This window comes from Bufo gargarizans, chromosome 5 (genome assembly GCF_014858855.1).
Source record: "Bufo gargarizans isolate SCDJY-AF-19 chromosome 5, ASM1485885v1, whole genome shotgun sequence".
Taxonomy (NCBI): Eukaryota; Metazoa; Chordata; class Amphibia; order Anura; family Bufonidae; genus Bufo; species Bufo gargarizans.
In genome coordinates this window covers 78,395,451-78,409,592 of record NC_058084.1, presented here as the reverse complement: position 1 = coordinate 78,409,592, position 14,142 = coordinate 78,395,451, and positions in this window count along the sequence as shown.

Here is a 14,142-nt window from a genome sequence, read left to right as displayed (position 1 = left end):
TATGGTTTTTGGAAGCCAGATTTTGCTGGACAGTTTTTTTGACACCATGTCCCATTTGAAGCCCCCCTGATGCACCCCTAGAGTAGAAACTCCAAAAAAGTGACCCCATCTAAGAAACTACACCCCTCAAGGTATTCAAAACTGATTTTACAAACTTTGACAACCCTTTAGGTGTTGCACAAGATTTAATGGAAAATAGAGATACAATTTCAAAATTTCACTTTTTTGGCAGATTTTCCATTTTAATATTTTTTTTCCAGTTACAAAGCAAGGGTTAACAGCCAAACAAAACTCATTATTTATGGCCCTGATTCTGTAGTTTACAGAAACACCCCATATGTGGTCGTAAACTGCTGTACGGGCACACGGCAGGGCGCAGAAGGAAAGGAATGCCATACGGTTTTTGGAAGGCAGATTTTGCTGGACAGTTTTTTTGACACCATGTCCCATTTGAAGCCCCCCTGATGCACCCCTAGAGTAGAAACTCAAAAAAAGTGACCCCATTTTAGAAAGTACGGAATAGGGTGGCAGTATTGTTGGTACTAGTTTAGGGTACATATGATTTTTGGTTGCTCTATATTACACTTTTTGTGCGGCAAGGTAACAAGAAATAGCTTTTTTGGCACTTTTTTTTTTTGTTATTTACAACATTCATCTGACAGGTTAGATCATGTGGTAATTTTATAGAGCAGGTTGTCACGGACGCGGCGATACCTAATATGTATACAATTTTTTTTATTTATGTAAGTTTTATACAATAACTTCATTTTTAAAACCAAAAATTTTTTAGTGTCTTCATAGTCTAAGAGCCATAGTTTTTACAGTTTTTGGGCGACTATCTTGAGTAGGGTCTCATTTTTTGCGGGATGAGATGACGGTTTTATTGGTACTATTTTGGCGTACATGCGACTTTTTTGATCACTTTTATTACCTTTTTTGGGAAGTAAGGTGGGCAAAATTTCAATTTTCTCATACTTTTTATTTTTTTATTTTTATGGCGTTCACCGTGCGGGGAAAGTAACATGACCGTTTTATAGATCAGGTCGTTACGGACGCGGCGATACCTAATATGTGTAGTGTATTTTTATTTATTTTTTTATTCAGTGATAAATGTTTTTTTATTTTATCTTAACTTTTTTCACTTTTTAAAAAAAAAATTGGACCCAGACCCACTTGGTTCTTGAAGATCCAGTGGGTCTGATGTCTGTAAAATACAGTACAGAACCTATATAGGGTTCTGTACTGTATTTTACTTACACTGAACAGATCTATGATTTCAGCATAGATCTGTTCAGCACCATGGACAGCAGGACGCCTGAGCAGGCGTCCTGTTGCCATGGGAACCTTCCCCGTCTGCCACAACTTCGCAGACGGGGAAGGGTGAGGACGGGGCTTCGGGGGGCTCTCTCCCTCTCCCATCGGGGGGCTGCAAAGGCACAGCAGCCCCCCGATCGGAGAGGGAGGGAGCTCCTTGCGCTGTTAACCTTTTCCATACAGCAGTCCGTACGGACCGCTGTATGGAAAGGGTTGAACGGCTGACATCGCATCAACGATGTCAGCCGTTTATACCAGGGTGCCAGCAATGTGCTGGCACCCTGGTATACCCACTGTACACCAACGATTATGCAATGGGAGGCGGGCGGGGGATCGCGATCCCGCCTGCCGCACCGCCCGCCTCCCGCAACGCCCCCACTGCCTGCGACACCCCCCCTGCACCACCCGCCGCCATTAAATCGTGCAGGGGTGCAGGGGGGGGGTGCGCAATATTGATTTTAGGCACTCTGAAGTTTCTGATCCCCGCGGTCAGGGACCGCGGTGATCAGAAACTGCAAAAAGCGCAGCAAACCGATCAAATGACCCCCCCCCCTGCGTTGTTACGGGATGCCGGCTGAATGATTTCAGCCGGCGTCCCGTTCCGATTAACCCCCGTGGCGCCGGAATCCCGATTTTAAGTCAGGACGTACCGGTACGTCCTCGGTCCTTAAGGACTCGGGAAATAGGGCGTACCGGTACGTCCTCGGTCCTTAAGGGGTTAAGCAAAAAGCATAGATGTGGTAGGCAATAACAAGTGCTCGGTGGCACCAAATCAGAAACCATATGTCCTACCACAATCCGGGGGGTTCCAGTGCACATCCATGAATCCCGGAGGGAAAGCAAACACCATCTATCCCTGGGCTAGATGATGATGTGGTATGGAAGGACAAGGTGGGCAAAGAACTGTCCCTGATATTGCCCTACAGGGGGTGCTATTCTGGCCCTGATAGACTAACCACAGTCCACCCGCCCTGATAAGAGTGACCCCGTCCGGAACCTTACCCTATATAAAAATGGCCCTAGTAAGCCCCTAGGCCCCTGACTCAGGTGATCACTATATAGATCTATGTGTTTTTGACTCATTATAAAAGTATATTATAAGTATATCGCACCCCTCTGTGTATCACACCTATCGATAGCACACCTATACCAGTCCTTAAAATGACTTTTGTGGCCCTATTAGCTAGCGTTTGGTGTCCCTAACAGCCTGTCCCTGCTCCACACAGCAACCTCTCCCTACACTGGCAAAACACTGAATGTACAATGGCGGCCAGATCAGGTTTATTTATGAGGTAGGGGGTATGTCCATGTGCTGAAACGTCTCAATTGTCTGTCCTGTACCACCTGATGGATGTTTCATGGGTCAAAGTTCTTCACAATGTAAAAGAATATGGCGGGCGTGAATTTCTCCACATGTTCGCCGGATCGCGAACACGCAAAGTTCACCGCAAAGCGACCGCCGGGCGAACCACGAGGCCATCTCTACTAGCCAAATACTGTGCCTCGCAATCTCCGGCAGTCCCATAGAATTTGAATGAAGCGGCAGTGGGCATGCTCGACTGCCAATCAATTCAACTCCTCCTGCTCACGGTCTTGTAGCTGGAAGGAATGGAAGACACAGGACCGCCATCGAGGTGATCGTTCAGGAATCTAGCAGTTATGCCCTATCCCGTGAGTAGTGAAACACCCCTTTTACGTTTTTGACTATTCTGTAGGTAAAGGGGAGGGGTGCAGATCGCTACAAAAAATATGCACAGAGACCTCCAAGAGTGTGCGGAGCTGTTTATATGGGATTTCATGCATGTGTGTCCATCCATAAACTTGTCATCTACCAACGATAGAGTAGTTGAAATAAACATTTGTCAGCCGAACAATCAAAACATCTAGACAATGCTATACCGTGACTGAGATGGGAGTGGTGTGCTATAAAGACTACCAGTGGCTTGAAAGGTGTTTAACATCTGCTTTGTCTGTTAGGTACTTGCTAAACGGTCATTTCCATCCATTTCCCTGGATAGCATGCGGTCTATTTCCATAACAAGGAAACTCCAACAGACAGACCCTTGTGGTGCTGGAGTGCTCCGAGCCGGGCGTCCTGCTCTGCAGCTGCTGAACTCTATGTAAATGGGAATAACAGCCACATACATCACAGAGGACATATCTTATAGGGTACAAATGCAGAGAGAAATATGGAGACACAGATCAAGTCGTTAGATACGCAGCAGGTTTCAGCTGCATGATACAAGCTGACACCACCCTACAATGGCTGGAATCAAAGCTAACTCCGACCCAACTGTACAGACCAGTAAAAGCCACAGTCAATAGCAAATGCGGTATCTAAGGCTACTTTCACACTTGCCGGATCTCAATACCAGAATTTTTTTTCCCGTTTGGTCCTCATGCATTCTGATTGGAAAGAGATCCATTCAGGATGCAACAGGATGTCTTCCGTTCCGTCAGCATTCTGTTTTGTGACGGACACAAAACCGCTGCACGTTGCAATTTTGTGTCCAGTCATAAAAACTGAAAGAAACGGATCAGTCACTGAAAACAATGCAAGTCAATGGTGACTGATCCGTTTTTTTAGGAGCCTAAAAAAAACTGATTTGTCACCCATTGACTTTCAATGTATTCAGTGACAGATCAGTTTTTTTTCCGTTTTGATTTCACACAACAGCATCCTAATGGAACGGATACATCCTGATGTGCAAAATCAAAACGGATCCATTTAATTCCAGTATTGAGGTCCTCTGCTGGATCTCAATACCGGAATTAACAATGCAAGTGTGAAAGTAGCCTAAGGAGTTTAATAGAGGGAGGGGTTGTCTTTGTTAACCCATGGCTCCCCAGCGATACTATCACGGGCAGCCAATGAGTTGACATAGCAGCTGGGAGCTTAACAGAGGTCCCTATATTGGTCATCTGCAGTGCTAGGATATTGATGATCTATCCTCGGGATAAGTCATCAATATCAGATCTTTGGGGGTCCAGCTCTCGGCACACCAGCTTATCTGCTTGAAGGAGATGCGGTGCACGAGTGAGCACTGCGTCCTCTTCACTGTTTAACTGAATGCCATAGAGATTGTAGTGATGGTGCAAACATGCAGTGAAAAAGTGAAGAGGATACAGCACTCACACAAGCGCCGTCACTCCTATAAACAGCTGATTGGTGGAGGTGTCTGAGTCAGACCCCCGCCGCTCTATATTGAAGTAGCGGCACATGCAAATACTAGAAACATGAAGAAAAGTAAACTGCATTACTGCTATACTTACTATATGGAAATTAAAAGCTTTTTGCGCACATTTTTGATCAAAATTGTGTTAGGCCCATCTACCAGCCACAAGTGGCTACTAACAGATGGGACCTACACTATCAGACTTGCCTCTCCTGGGCTTTTGGCCTACAAAATTTCAAGGCATTGTAGAATCCAGCTATATCACCCTCTGAACCCCACCAGAATCCCTTTTTTTCATATTGTTTGGAGGTGCTGGTATAACTTTTTTTTGCATTGTAAATTTGAGAGAATATCTGCCCCCTTTTCGGACCATGCACAAGCACCCATCTACCCAAAGCTTTTAATCAGAGTGTAACACAGCTGGATTCTACATTGCCTTGAAACTTTGTAAGACAAAACCCCAGGAGAGGCAAGTCTGATCGTGTTGGCACCATCTGCTGGAAGCTACCTTGTCATTGGTACACAATTTTGATAAATGTGTGCAAAGAGCTTCTAATTTTTATATAGCAGTGATGCAGTTTACATTTATCCATGTCTCTAGTGTTTGCATGTGTCTACGATCTACTTTTTCTGCTTCCTGTGAACAGCTATGGGTACAGAAAGGAGGTGTTATCAGTGATTGATAGCATGGTGTGTATAAGTGCGTATCCAGAGATAGCCGTGACTGATAACACCTCCCTTCTGTACCGATAGCTGTCCACAGGAGGTGGAAAAAGCTGATATATAAATGCATAAATTACAAGTTTTACTGAACCTTTTCCAACAAAACTATATATCAATCTGCTCAGCTCCTTCTGCTCTATAACGTGCTGCCTGCAGATTGCCCTGCATTTTTGGTGACAGGTCTTCTTTAAGAAACGCCAAATAGATTGCCTGCTACGAGATCCATGACCGGCAACAATACACTGCATTACAGGAGTCAAGTTACTTTTTACATTCTGATTAAATCAATGGTTGACATATGGAAACATATCTGGCCTACAGATGTTGGTAGGAAAATTGTGGGATTTTACTAGTTATACGACGTAAAGTCATGATTTTAGTAAGACACGGAGGCGAGTATTGTTATTCTCTTTCTTTACTTAAAATATAGCAGCAAACACAGGAAGAGAAAAAAGTGCACCTGTAACCCCGGCAACCAGCCACTCCCCCGGACTAGCCGGTATAAGAGCCAGCTCCACCACACAGTCCTCCTCTTTCTTGTAACTCATCATAGCGAACAGGAAGACCCAACAACTAGGAACTGCGGAACTCCAATCATCTTGGCAGACACTGGACCGCATCAACCGGAACACGAACAGTCCTGGTACGGCTTGTCAACAAAGAACCAATCGCCAGACAGCGAAACCGAAGGAACATCTGGAACTGCGAACCCTGGAGGTACTTCTGGAACTGCAACTTCCGGAGGTATCAACCTAAAGGCAAAAACACGAGACACGGTGACTCGACACCATCCCACTATGGAAGGAATCTCTGAGGCATGCAACCGGTAAAACAGAAAACATATCATCACCGTCCTACTACGGAAGGAACCCGTCAGGCATGCAATCGGCAATACAGATAAAAATCATCAATAACCATATATATCATGCAGAGAAGTACTTACCATACCCAAGACCCAACCAGGGTGGGAGCAGAAAATACAGGGAGGGCAATACTCGCCTCCGTGTCTTACTAAAATCATGACTTTACGTCGTATAACTAGTAAAATCCCACAATTTTAGAACAGACACGGAGGCTTCGTATTGCAAGTTCAAAGCTGCATGACCACCGCAGAAAACGCATGAGGAGACGGGCGGAAATAGAAATCCCGGAAGGTAGATTCTCGCGACCAATCGGCCGCCCTAAGGATATCCTGCAACCTAGCCCCAGAAGCCAACATAGCAGTGGCCGAAGCGCTGCGCGTGGAATGAGCCGTGAAGGTGGAAGTGTCCACCCCAGCCAGCGAAAGCACCCACTTGACCCAACGAGCCAAAGTGGTGGAAGAAACAGGGGCAAAGGGAGCGCGACAGGCCAGAAAAAGATTCGGACAGGTAGGAGAGCGGTGAGATCGAGTTCTAACCTCATACTCACGAAGGCAAGCGACCGGACACAAGTCAGGCCTGGCCGCAAAAGCCGGGTAAGAGATCGTGCGAGAGGAGGATTTTGTGCGCCTAGAAACTAAAAAGGACACCCCCTCGGGCGTAAATGACCTAGCCGAAATGTCCAGGGCCTGGACGTCGGAAACCCGCCTGCAAGACACTAAACACAGCAGGGAGACCAGCTTGGACGAAAGGTGGCGCAAGGAAAGATCAGAGTTAGAAGGCCAGGACGAAAAAAGCGACAGAACCAATGACACGTCCCAGGTAGAAGAATACTTAGGCTTAGGGGGACGAGATAGCCGCGCACCCTTCAGAAGACGGCACACCAGAGGATGTTGCCCGACCGGACGACCCTCGAAACCCTGGTGGGAAGAAGAAATTGCAGACCGATACACATTGATGGTCCGGTAGGCCCGGCCCTCCTCAAACAAGGCCGTCAGGAAACTAAGGATGGCTGAAACAGGTGCTGATACGGGATCCAGGTCCCTTCCCATGCACCAACCAGCCCAAGCCTTACAGGCGGAACGATATGCGCGTCTAGTGCCAGGGGCCCAAGCGTTGGCCAGTAGGCGCCTAGTCGAGACCGGAAGTCCCTGGAGTTCTCCGGAGATCCAGAGATCCTCCAGGCCAGGAGAGACAGGGATCTCCCCGTCAGAAGCGGGTGAAATTGACCGAGGGGGCCCAAAATCAGGTCCGGAAGGGCCGGCAACAACCTGGGGATATCCACCGTCAACTCAAGGAGCTGAGGGAACCACGCCTGAGACCTCCAAAACGGGGTCACCAACACCAATTCGGCCAACTGGTGCCTGACCTGAAGGAGAACCCTGGGAATGAGAGCAAAGGGAGGAAAGGCATAAAGGAGCTCGCTGGACCAGTCCTGGAGGAACGCATCCACAGCTTCCGCCGCGGGATCCGGCCTCCAGCTGAAGAACCGCGGGAGCTGGGCATTGAGCCGAGATGCAAAAAGGTCGACCAACGGAGAGCCCCACAGAGAGCAGATACCGCAGAAGACTTCCACGTTGAGCTTCCAATCACTGGAGTCCGCCCAATGGCGAGAGCTCCAATCCGCCTCGGTGTTGTGGAGGCCCGGAAGGTAGTCTGCTCGGACAACCAGATTCTTGAACAATAGTTCCAAAAGTCCTTCGCCAATCGTGCTAGCAAGGCGGAGCGAGTGCCGCCCAAGTGATTGACATCTCGTCCCGTGTCTCTACATCCAACGAGACGACATCCGCATAAGAGGCACCCCCCGAAGGTGGGCGATCTTCAAGCGTTAAAGAGCCCGATAGTGGAGGGGTGCAGGAAAAACCGCCTGGATGGATGCTGAAAGGAGGCCAATTATGCGGGCCAAGTGGCGCAGAGAAACCTGGGGGCGCCGCAAAGTTCGTCGCAACTCCTTGTGAATGGCGCGCACCTTCTCCAACGGAAGGCTGAGAGATTCGGACTCCGAATCCACTAGGAAACCCAGGAACTCCATGCGCCTGGACGGTGACAGGCAAGACTTCTCCCAATTGAGCAGGAAACCCAGCTGCGAGAGGAGGTCTGTCGCCCACCGAAGGTGGGACAGGAGCAAGTCCCTGCTCCGGGCCATTATCAGGATGTCGTCCAGATACACAATGAGACGGACACCCCTGGCCCGAAGCCAGGCCACTACCGGCCGCAGGAGCTTGGTAAAACCCCAAGGGGCGGAGGAGAGGCCAAAGGGCAGACAAGTAAAGCGCCAGGTCTCCCCGTTCCAGAGAAACCTGAGAAGGTCTCGGGAGTGAGGCGCAACCGGGACTGTAAGATAAGCGTCTTGGAGGTCCAGTTTGACCATCCAATCTCCCGGCAGAAGAAGGTCCCGCAGGAGGTGGATGCCCTCCATTTGAAATGCCTGTAGCGCACTAGAGCGTTCAGGGCTCAGAGGTTGATAACCGGGCGCATCTGACCTCCCTTTTTCTCGACCAGAAAAATGTTGCTAACTACTCCTGGGGAGGAGGCGAGCGCAGGCTCCACGGCTCCTTTTCTGTATAGGGTAGAGAGTTCCTCCTGGACCAAGGCGCGGTCCGCTGCGGAAAGAACTATCGGGTGGGGGCGCGGGATGCGGTCTGGGGAGGAGACTAGTTCTATCTGGAAGCCCAGTACCGAGGAAAGGACCCAACAGTCCGATGTAATGGTCTGCCAGGCAGGGAAAAAATGTTGGAGTCTGCCCCCTACAGGTTGATTGAAAGAAACATGAGGAAGCGGCAATCTTACCATACGGACGTCTTGATCCGGGAGTGCCTCTGAAACTTCTGGAACGCCAAGGTCTTCCACGGGAAGGGAAGAACGGGGTTGGTTGGCGTGAGTCCTGGTAGGAGGGACCTTGGAAACCAGCTGGTTGGGAGAAGGAGCCTCGGCCCCCGCTACGGGCCTGGTAGGATGAACGGCCGGACAGGCGGCCCCTGACACTGCCGGCCCTGGAAGAGACCCGTCCCTGAAAAACCTTCCTCATGGAGGACTGCGCCTTATCCAAGGCCGTGAAGGGACCTACATAGCGACCCAGGTCTTTAATAAATGAGTCCCCAAATAAGAGGCCCTGGGCGTCCTTGCCCGGTTCAGTGAGGGCGAGATTCGCCAATTTAGGCTCAATTTTAAAGAGGATGGCTTTACGCCTTTCTATGGAGAGCGAAGTATTGACGCTACCCGCAATACAGATCGCCCGCTGCACCCAACCTCGGAGATCTTCCGGATCCACCTGCCTATTCTCAGCCCTAGCGGACTCTGCTAGGTCAAATAACTTTGCCAGGGGCCCAAAGATATCGAGCAGCTTGTCCTGGCAAGCCTTCAACGCCGAATCCAGGCCTTTACGTGGATTCCAGCCCAGTTTCGCAAGAAACTGCGTCATCTTGGGATCCACGGTGGGGGTACCACACACCTTATTAGGGATGATAGGCCTAGGGCACTCAGCCTTAAGCTTATTGCGCGCCGCTTTGCTAAGCGGGCGACGGACCCAATTTTCCAGGTAACTGGATACATGCTCTGCAGGGAGCCATTCCGCCGACCTGGGATGGTGTAAGGCGTCAGGGTCAAAAAGCGGATCCCCATAAGGGTCTAGAAGCGCACCCTCCGGAGCAACTGGAAGGGTGCCCGATGCGCCAGAAGGCCGTACGGTTAGGGGCGAGGGGTCAGAGGGACCCGGGCCCTCTGTGTCCGTGGCGTCCCCAGAATCAAGAACGTACTCATCCTCAGCCTCCTCACTAGACCCGATTTCTGAGTCGGAGTCGCTCTCAAATTGCGCTCTGGCGCATTTCCACTGCCGCGCCTGTTCCGCCTGGCATGGTAAAGGGCCACAGTAAGAAAAGACCTGAGGGAGACAGAGGAACAGGGTCCGCAGGGCACAGCAGGTCGCAGGCGACTCCCAAGATGGCCGCCGAAGTCACACGAGACTACCGGTCAGCGGGAGGCGCGGGAGGCGCGCGCGGCCGAGATCTCGCGAGACTTCCGGCGCAACCACCGGAGCCGCAGCGAGACCACAAGACGGGGAAGGAGAGAGGCCGTAGAGAAAACAGGGCAAGGATTAACCTATAGGTACTGAAACAAACAAATCCCTCCTGGCGAAACAACGCACAGAGGGAACACCAGACACCCAAGGGAAAAGAAAACAGCATTCACTGTAAGGAAAAATATATAACAGTTAAATGACAGTACACATTAACCTGATACTCATCTTCCTGTGAGCAGCAAGAAAGAGGAGGACTGTGTGGTGGAGCTGGCTCTTATACCGGCTAGTCCGGGGGAGTGGCTGGTTGCCGGGGTTACAGGGGCACTTTTTTCTCTTCCTGTGTTTGCTGCTATATTTTAAGTAAAGAAAGAGAATAGCAATACGAAGCCTCCGTGTCTGTTCTAAAATTCCCATTTCTGCAGTAGCACATCCCATGTTCTGTGATCTCAAGCTTGATCTGTATTTCCATGTGGCAGACTCCATGGGATTTACAGCTAGCGATGATATAATACACACCGTCTATATTCTACTTGTGTTTGTAAGTGTCATCACCATTAGCAATTTCAAAGAAAGCTCACATGGGAAAATGCATAATGAGAGAAGCTATTTCTTCTGTCTAAATAAAATGGGTATTCATTTTAAATTAATAAAGATATCAGTGTTTGTTTTTTTCTTTTTTAATTTCCGGAGTTTAATTATCACCTCAACCAAAGTCATGATATAGTTTGGAATGAGTGTTATAGACGTCTTCAAATCATAACTGATTGCATTTTTTTAAATTAGTCTCAGACCAAGGTTTTATCCACGTGGCCATAGTACAGCTACCGTACACATAGTGTGAGAGAGATACTGGGTGCTAAAAGTAGAATCTGGTCCAGTCATGGGAAAGCAGGAAAACCTCTAAAAAATATATTTTTCTACATTCCCATGACAAGATCCTGATGTGGTGCCAAATTCTCCGCTCTTGTAAAACACCTGTGTGAATAAAGCCTGAGGTTAGTCATACACAATAGATTTTTGTGGCACAGTATTCTGTTTGACCAACATCTAAGATTTAATGAGCCTGACATGGTCCTCACCCTCAGGGATCCTCACAGTTGGAGTCTAACCTGCCCAACAACTTGTACCTCTAGGGACAAGTAGCACCAGTAGTATCCAGCCACCACTTATTTGTCCCTCATCACCCCCATAAATAACATGCCCAATCATCATCTTCCCCTTTACCGCTCTGAAGGTCAGTAGTAGAATAATATTTCCTCTCAACGACACTTCTCCTATGACGCCATGTAGTTGGCATAGAACACTGTGTCACTATAACAGTTCAGCTGGACCATTTAGTTGCACCCCCAATGAAGCTTGTCTGTTGGGATCCACTTGGAAGCCCGCTACCTTGGACATTTAGCAATCATTCACTGACCGCTACAGTCCTGATTGGCTGCCCTCATGTCCCTGTATTAGGACCTTAGCCAGGGGCGAATTGGCCATAGACCTTACAGGGAAATTTCCCAGGGGGCCGCCTGATCCCTCCTCACGGCCGTCCAGTGGAAGTTTTTGGGGATGTATTTTGGGTTGCTGGCAATATTTTGTGATGGACAGTGGTATTTGGCGCTATTGGGGTGGTATAATGTGCCACAATATGGTATTGCCGGCCCTGCCTTCCATCAATTTGGACCCAACTACAAAACAGGGCCACTTTCAATATTTTTTACAGGGACACTGAGTTTCCAGTCTGCCCCTGATATCAGAACAAGCAGCAGGAAGCAGATAACAGCGGCGTACAGGCTGGTGAGTATGCCAGGTTTTATTTATTTTTAGCCTGGACAACCCCTTTAAGGCAAGACATTTCATTGTTAATAAATGTGAGAACAACAAAGATTAACCCTTACTATACAATATGCAGTATCGCCTTCAAGAGAACAGGCGAGTCTGATACTACGGACTGTCAGAACAGTAAAGTTGAAGGATTTAATTATATACAGAGGTGAACTGGACTTTCCTTATACTTACCTGCTTCAGTTTGTGGACTAAGGAAATAAGGTATGTTGTGTAAAAACTCTGACTGTAGCAAACGCAGCCAATTTAAATGGCATCTGTCAGCAGTTTTGTACCTATGACACTGGCTGACCTGTTACATGTGCGCTTGGCAGCTGAAGACATCTGTGTTGGTCCCATGTTCATATGTGTCCTCATTCCTGAGAGAAATTATGTTTTACTATATGCAAATGAGCGTCTAGGAGCAACTGGAGCGTTGCCATTACACCTAGAGGCTCTGCTCTCTCTGCAACTGCCGCACCCCCTGCACTTTGATTGACAGGGCCAGGCAGGTGTGATGACATTTTCACTGTCTGGCCTGGTCAATCAAAGTGGAGAGGGTGCGGCAGTTTGCAGAGAGAGCTGAGCCTCTAGGTATAACGCCCCCATTGCTCCTAGAGGCTCATTTGCATATAATAAAACATTACTTTTCTAAGCAATGCAGACACATATGAACATGGGACCAACACAGATGCCTTCAGCTGCCAAGCGCACATGTAACAGGTCAGCCGGTGTCATAGGTACAAAACTGCTGACAGATGCCCTTTAACAATTTGTTCATTATGAACAGAGGCCTAAATCATTAATCTTTAGCAACGTATTTTAAAAAAACTGGACCCTTCTCTACAGTATAATGTAGCGCAGGTGGCTTCACACTCATGTATATTATATAAACGCAAAGAAATACCTACCTGTGAACATAAGGGCTCATGCACACAACCGTTGCCTGTTTTGCAGTCCGCAAATTCTGGATCCGCAAAACACAAATACTGGCCGTGTGCGTTCCATATAATACAACAGTCCTATCCTTGTCCATAATGTGGACAATAATAGGACATGTTCTATTTTTTTACGGCACGGCCATGCGGACATGGTTGCACACGGAGTCATTTCTGTCGTTTTTGCAGCACCATTGAAGTGAACGGTTCCGCATACGGGCTGCAAAAAACGGTACAGACATGGAAAAAAAAAATACGTTCATTTACATAAGCCCTAAGGAAGACCAGGAAGCGATGTTAGGAATGGTTAAAGGTGAAGAAACCCTTTAAAGTCTTAACACACATGAATTTTACAAAGGCTCGTCAACGAGATGCCCATAAAATATTAACCTGGTGGGCGCTGGAAAAGTTTAGCATTTTTAACTCGCTGTACTTTGTTTATGAACAAAACTGGACAGATGGAGAATACTCATCCTAAATCAGTGGTCTCTTGTGGGTAACTGGTGAGGGGAACGCTTATGGAAGAGGCTGCATAATGCTCATAGTAAGGCCTCATGCACACGACAGTTGTTTTTATCGCCCTCCGTTCCGTTTTTTTTGCGGATAGGATGGGGACCCATTCATTTCAATGGGTCAGCAAAAAAATGCTGATAGTTCATCTGTTTGTGTTCCGCGTCCGTTGTCCGTGTTTCCCTTCAGCAAAAAAAAAAAATTGTGCATGTCCTACTTTTTTCACATTTGCGGACAAGAATAGGTATTTATTACAAGGCATCTGTGGGAAAAAATGGCTCCTCCCAAAAAAACGGATGCCGCATCCGTTTGTTTTTTTCCGAACGCACAATTTGCAGACGCAAAAAACAACTGTTGTGTGCATTTAGTCTGTAATGTCAGGCACATCAAGCTGCACTTCAGGCAGAAAACTCACGTGAAAGGTCAAGACTTTGTCCCTTCGGATGGGTAGTTGTACACATCATCAACGACCTCTGCTGCTGGTAGAACAGATGACCCTAGAAAGACATCCCTTAACTTCAAAAAAACATTCATATATTCCACACCTTGTGGATCCAAAATGTTGCTTCTTCCAACTTTAAGTTAAAAGCTACTTTAGTCAATTTACCATTATAGATCTAAGGTTGTTTAGACCTTAACGTGTGAACTGCGCTGACATCTGTAATAACTATCTGCCGGGTCTTAAATCTTTCTTTGTAACCCAAGACTTTGTTCTTAAGACTCTCTTCCTCGACAATACGTGGATAATCCCTACTGTCTTTCTTTGATTCTACAAAGACATACATTACCAT